Raw genomic sequence first — 6,036 nt, forward strand, 5'->3', positions numbered from 1 at the left:
AAGTTCCCAGTGAGTTATCTGCATTGAAAAATGGGAGTTACAGTACCCAAGGTTTGGTAACAACGTTTAAAATTTTTTCCCTGATTGTTAATGAGATTCCTAACATGGGACCCTGAATTCTTTTTGTTTGTTTTGTTTTGTTTTTATATTTTTCTTTATTTATTCATGAGAGAGATATACAGAGAGAGAGGCAGAGACACAGGCAGATGGAGAAGCAGGCTCCCTGCTGGGAGCCTGATACGGAACTCAATCCCAGGACCCTGGGATCACGACCTTAGCCAGAGGCAGACGCTTAAACACTGAGCCACCCAGGGGTCTTGGGGCCCTGTGTTCTAAGTGTTCTTTTTTTTTTTTTTTTTTTTTTTTTAAAGATTTTATTTGAGAGACAGAGTGCACAAGTGGTGGGGAGGGGCAGAGGGAGAGGAAGGAGCAGAGTCCCCTCTGAGCAGGGAGCCTGACTCCACTTGGGCTCCATCCTAGGACACTGAGATCATGACCTGAGCCAAAGGCAGACACACTTAAGCCACTGAGCCACCCAGGCACCCCCTAAGTGTTCCTACTTAATGGAGATGTGATCACAAAAGTCCAGACAGAGCAGAGCAGAAGGAGGGCACCGAGTGAACCTGGGAGAAGCAGATGGGCAGTGAGGAACTGCCCAGTGCCCGTGATGCCTTCTGTAGCCTGGAAGGACCCAGCAGGCAGCAGATGACCAAGGGAGAGTCACACAGCATTTCTTTCTTTCTTTCTTTCTTTCTTTCTTTCTTTCTTTCTTTCTTTCTTTCTTTCTTTCTTTCTTTCTTTCTTTTTTTTCTTTCTTCTTTTTCTTTCTTTCTTTCTCTTTCTTTCTTTTTTTAAGATTTTATTTATTCATGAGAGACACACAGAGAGAAAGACAGAGACACAGGCAGAGGGAGAAGCAGCCTCCATGCAGGGAGCCCGACATGGGACTCGATTCTGGGACTCCGGGACCACACTCTGAGCCAAAGGCAGACGCTGAACCGCTGAACTACCCAGATGTCCCCATACAGCATTTCTAAGGTCGGTTGGCGGAGGGAGCGTGAGCCACAGGGGAAGGCTCAGCCTGCAGGCAGCACTTGGGCGAGGACCCTTCCCTAGGGCAGAGTGGTGACTGTGTGCTGGGCATCTAGGGCGCACCGTCTCATTTCATGCTCATAAACTGCACAGGAGGGATGTAGTGTTGGGCTCTGTGCCCCACAAGGGACAGAAGGAAGGCTCGGAGAAGCGAGGCCACCCAGTCAGTAAGTGGTAAGGTCTTGAGCCCAGGTCTGTCTGACGTCACTGTGTACACCCTGTGCCTGAATCTTCCATCAGAAAAAGTGGGCTCAGAGCAGTGGAGACCAGGCCAGGGCAGAGGGGAGGCAAGCAGCCCCCACAGCATTCCTGCTGGGGGCGCTGGGCCATGACTCCATCAGGATTCCTGACCTGGGGTCCCCGCACAAGGCAGGTGGAAGACCCTTATTGGGGGGCTAAGATTCTTGCTCAGTGGGTGTCTCTGCACTGCAGCAAGATCTCATCCCAGAGAGATGCTCATACTTCATGGGCAAAGAGGGCTTTCAGCCAGTGCTCGGCTCTTCAAAGACAGTACAGAGGCCCCCCTCCCAAAGGCTGGCTTCCAGAGGCAATGAATGTGGAAGTGCCTTCTGTGGCAGCTTCATCTTTAATGCCAGAGAACTGAAACCACAGGGATTTAAACTATCATAGAATTTAATTTGGAGAGAAATCGTATGTAGATAGTGCATATGGCAAGTGGCTCTGCCAGGGTTTACACAGACCGCCGGGACAGCAGCCTCAAATTTCAGCAAGAGTAAGACTCTCCCGGGGAGGGGGGGCGGGTTGTTGCTGGGAAGGGACCTGCTACCTGAGGCTTCTGATTCAGCAGACCCTCTACTGCAACCCAGGAGGCTGCATTTTAATAAATACCCCAGGTGATTCCAAGGTTCAGTCTTTGAAAGACACTCCGCCAGAAAACACACACTACAAGGCTCATCTGTGAATATAAGGAACGTGGGAAGGCCTTGCTCATTTCCTAACAGGTTATCGTTAGACACCACTTTTGAAATAACTGCAAGTCGTGGGGAATAAGAGCTCCCAAGCAGGGAAGCTTGCTTAGAAGAGCACGGTGCTTGGGGCCTTCGGGTCAGAACCCTCACACTGCAATTCTTGAGCTGCCACTTCCAAGCTGTACCAGGATGGCCTGTTAGCGAGCTCTGAGCCCTGGCCTTCTCGTCTGTAACGTGGGGACGCCGGCAGAGCTAGGTGGTCCTGTTGGCGAAGCACTTGGTCTTGGGTGCTGTGCCTGGAGCCAGCACTCAGGGCCATATTACTGTGATGGCTGCTGTCTCCTAATACTCCCTCCAGCACCGCTCAGGTAGTATTTGGCGATAGAGCTGCCATAGGTGTGTAACTAGCTCCATGAGGACAGGGACTGTGCCTCAGTGATGCTTGCTGCCCAAGAAGCATCTACTTAGTGAACATGATATTTTGATGACCTAGTCCACCCTTCTCATTTTAAAGATGTGCAAAGTGAAGGACCAAGAGGTTATTTGACTTAGCTATGGGCACACAACCAATTGAAAATAAAAGTCCCTAGCGTTAAATTCACACAAAGCTTGCTACTTGGCTGAGTCATCAAAGAGTGGCTAAGAACACAGGCTGTGCACAATCTGACCCCTCCAAGCTTGGCCATTTTCCAGCCATGGCCCTGGAGAAATTTCTTAACTCGTCCAAACTTCTAGTTCTTTATCTGCAGACTGTGCGGGGTAATTACAGCAGCTGCTCCACACAGTCATTGTAAAGATGAATCGAAGTCATGCATATGGGCTCAGTGCACTGAACAGGTGCCTCGCCATTCATATGTGACCTCCAGGGAGTTTCAGGTGTGGGGCCACGAGGGAGGGCATATCTGGGGACAAAAGGACATGGGGGACTCTGTAAGCCTCCCTGTTGACAGTTCATAGCTCTGGGACTGATACTGAGCTTAGGGTGGCTATGCCAATAGGAGGTGGTGCAGCCCCTTCCCTCATGGGGCTCCTACCCCAAGGACTCCCCACCCCCCCATGTCAGATGAGGGGACATCTTTCAGTTGGAGGGGAGTCCTGTCCCTGCTGTTCCCCGTCAGGAAGGACTTCCTTCACCCATTCCTTACCCACTCCCTCTCATCTTCACTCCTGGTCCAGGTCCTGTCCGCTTTCTGAGGACACACTGGGGCATCGGGACAGCATTATCTTTTGTGTCTAAAGTTTATTTAGAACCACGAATACATTTCATTGATCTTGTTTGGTTTAGCTGAGCTTTAGGGAGGTACAGTGAATTCCAGTGAGGAAAAAAAAACCACACAGGAAGAAATGGTTTAATCATTGTTTATAAAACTTCAATCTTTCACTAAGTGGGACAGACGGGCTCAGAAACCCAAGATGGGTGTTAATTGTTCTTTGGGATGCAAAAAAATAAGTTTGCCAAATAAAATTAGAAACCTACTTTAAAATATATTTAAGATTAGACCACTGAGTGCTTATTGTTACTGGTGAATACCTAAGACTAAGATCAGTTTTCTCTCTGTTCCTCTCCCCTCCCCACTTTAAATCAAAATGAGAGGGCACAGAACAGAAAATAAGCCACAGGCCAAAAGCACTGTTACTTGTTCCCAGGAGTGCACACCCCCATGAGCGCGAATGAAGCTTTCACGCAAAAGGTCTTTACCATAGCCTGTGTGGGTTCTAATGCAGGGAAGGTTGGGTTTATTTAGAGATCTGAAAGGGAGAATCTAATTTCCATAACAAAAGACACGTGAATAATTAACCTTCTGCAAACCACAGGGATAATAACCCCTGTTTTGGCACCTACTTGGTCAGCCTAGTGGGCGCCCTGAACTTGTGATCTCATTCCTGGGCACCTTTCAGACTTCAGAATTTATAAAAATGCTTGGAAACAGTTTGCAAGTTACAATTTCATTAAATGCAAGGCAGTAGGAGGAACTACAGCTCCCCTTTCTCCCATCTCCTTCTCTGACAAGCCTCTTTAAGACAAGGATAACTCATCCTTTGTTTTCAAAGTCAGAGAACATGCAACAAGCATGATTTTAAAAATGCAAAATAGGAAAGTTGTCAGTACACTCTTTTTTTTTTTTTTTAAACAAAGGGCTTACATGTTTTGTTTACTCAAATTTTCTTTCTCATTTTCCAAATAGCAAAATAACCCAATTTCCAGCTCATAAAGTCTCCTGAGCTGGAGAAAGTTTCAATGTGTTACTTTCAACATTTTTGATCATGATTTGAGAGATGACTTACTGTACACTGCACTTTAACGAGCTAGTCCATTAATGAGGTATGACCCATTGTAGGGGTGGGGAGGTAGGGTTTCCTGGAAAGGAAAGCAGTCCACTTAGCAGGTATGACCTCAGTGTTTGCATGGTGGGAGGGAAGAGGAAGCCCTCCTATGGTCCTCCAACTCTACAGGCCCTTTCAGAGAGACCTCCCCCCAGGCTGCCCTCATGCTCCTTTCCTCAGCCTCTTAACCAGGGCCTTTGCACATGCTGTTCCTTCTGCTTGTCAGAACCCCCTTCTCCTGCCAACCAGTAATGCTCTCTTCAGCTCTCTCACCACACATGACTGCCTCAGAGAAGTGTCCCCTGTCTTTTGGATCACATCTGTCCCCTATTTTACACTACGTAGCATCATTCTCCCTGTGGTATGTGCTGTGGTGAAATGTTACATCTAATTATATATTTCTTCAATTAACATCAAATTCCTCCACTTGAGCTTGAACTCCATGAGGGCAGGAATAGGGCCAACCTTTGCTAGTGCCTGACATAGAGTCTATACTTTATTTGTGGAGGGAATAAATTCCTGAAGCAAACTTAAGAGTTGATAGTCTAGTAGCTAGTTCATGTGATTTAAAAACCATGTCTATGATAGTGAGTCAGCATAGTAAGAGGATGCTTAAAAAAGAAAAAAAAAAAAAAAAAAAAAAAAAAAAAACAGGTAACAATAGTCCTGGGGAACAGATGGAAGTTGAAGTCCAATTTCTTCCTTGGCTAAGTTCCCCAAACCCTATTTGGTTGAGCTTGTATCCCGTGGGTGAATACGGCTGCCAACAGACTTAGTGAAGCACATTTCATAGTTGGTGGATTTTAATCCTAACATATGAATGGGGAAATAAAAATGACTAACATATATTAAGCAACCCAAACTGAGTTCAGGTCCCGTCTCCCCTTCCCCCCCATTGCCTAGCTGTGCACCTTTGGGACACTTACATTATCACCCTGTGCCTCAGATACACCGCCAGTGACCTATGAGCCTACGTACCTCATCGGTGGGAACAAGCCCTAATACATGAAAATGTGCCTAGTACAGTGCCTGGCACATAGTAGGTTCTCAATAAATGTTAGCTATTTGCATTACTCTTACATTGTCATTCTATGTCACCCTCTGCTTTAAAGAGATTTACATGTATTATTTACACAGTTTAATTCTTATGACAAGGCGGGCTAGCCCCATTTTACATGCGTGGGAAGTGCAGATTGCAAAACAGGAAGACCGGTAAGGAGCTCTTCAGTGATGCCTGCCCCAGTGGTCCTTCGTGGCACTACCCCTGTCTACCCAGCTCTGGGTTAACTCCACAGAGAAGCCACCACCTACAGGTGAGGCCTGCAGACCCGCCCCTTCACTTTGTGGGTACAGAAATCTCTCCTTCCCCTGCTCACAGTCTCTTTCAAGTTGCTGCGGATCTACCTACTGGGGGCCATGGGGACATCTCACTTCCTCCAGATTCATAAGCACTTCTCTTGGAGTCCAAGTGAAGGCCAAACAGTGGGCACAATAGCGGAGAGGGAACCAGGCTGGTCGGACTGGCATTGTTGGTCACTAAAACAAACACTTCCTGTTGTCCCAGAGTGTTTGGGGAAGACCAGGGTTCCTGCGGGCTGGAAAAAAATGAAAAAGGAGCAGCAAAGCAACCCAGCTGCAAAGCCAATGCCTTGGTGCTGACTGCTTTCCAGGAGTTAAATATAGCCCCTGT

The 6,036-nt window shown here is 47.3% G+C and overlaps 1 protein-coding gene across 4 annotated transcripts in view; it reads right to left on the reverse strand.

Moving 5' to 3' along the window:
• AFAP1L1 (actin filament associated protein 1 like 1) overlaps positions 1–6,036 on the reverse strand; it is a 60,179-nt gene that overhangs the window by 35,522 nt on the left and 18,621 nt on the right. The window lies entirely within an intron of this gene.

Source organism: Canis lupus, chromosome 4 (genome assembly GCF_048164855.1).
Source record: "Canis lupus baileyi chromosome 4, mCanLup2.hap1, whole genome shotgun sequence".
NCBI lineage: Eukaryota > Metazoa > Chordata > Mammalia > Carnivora > Canidae > Canis > Canis lupus.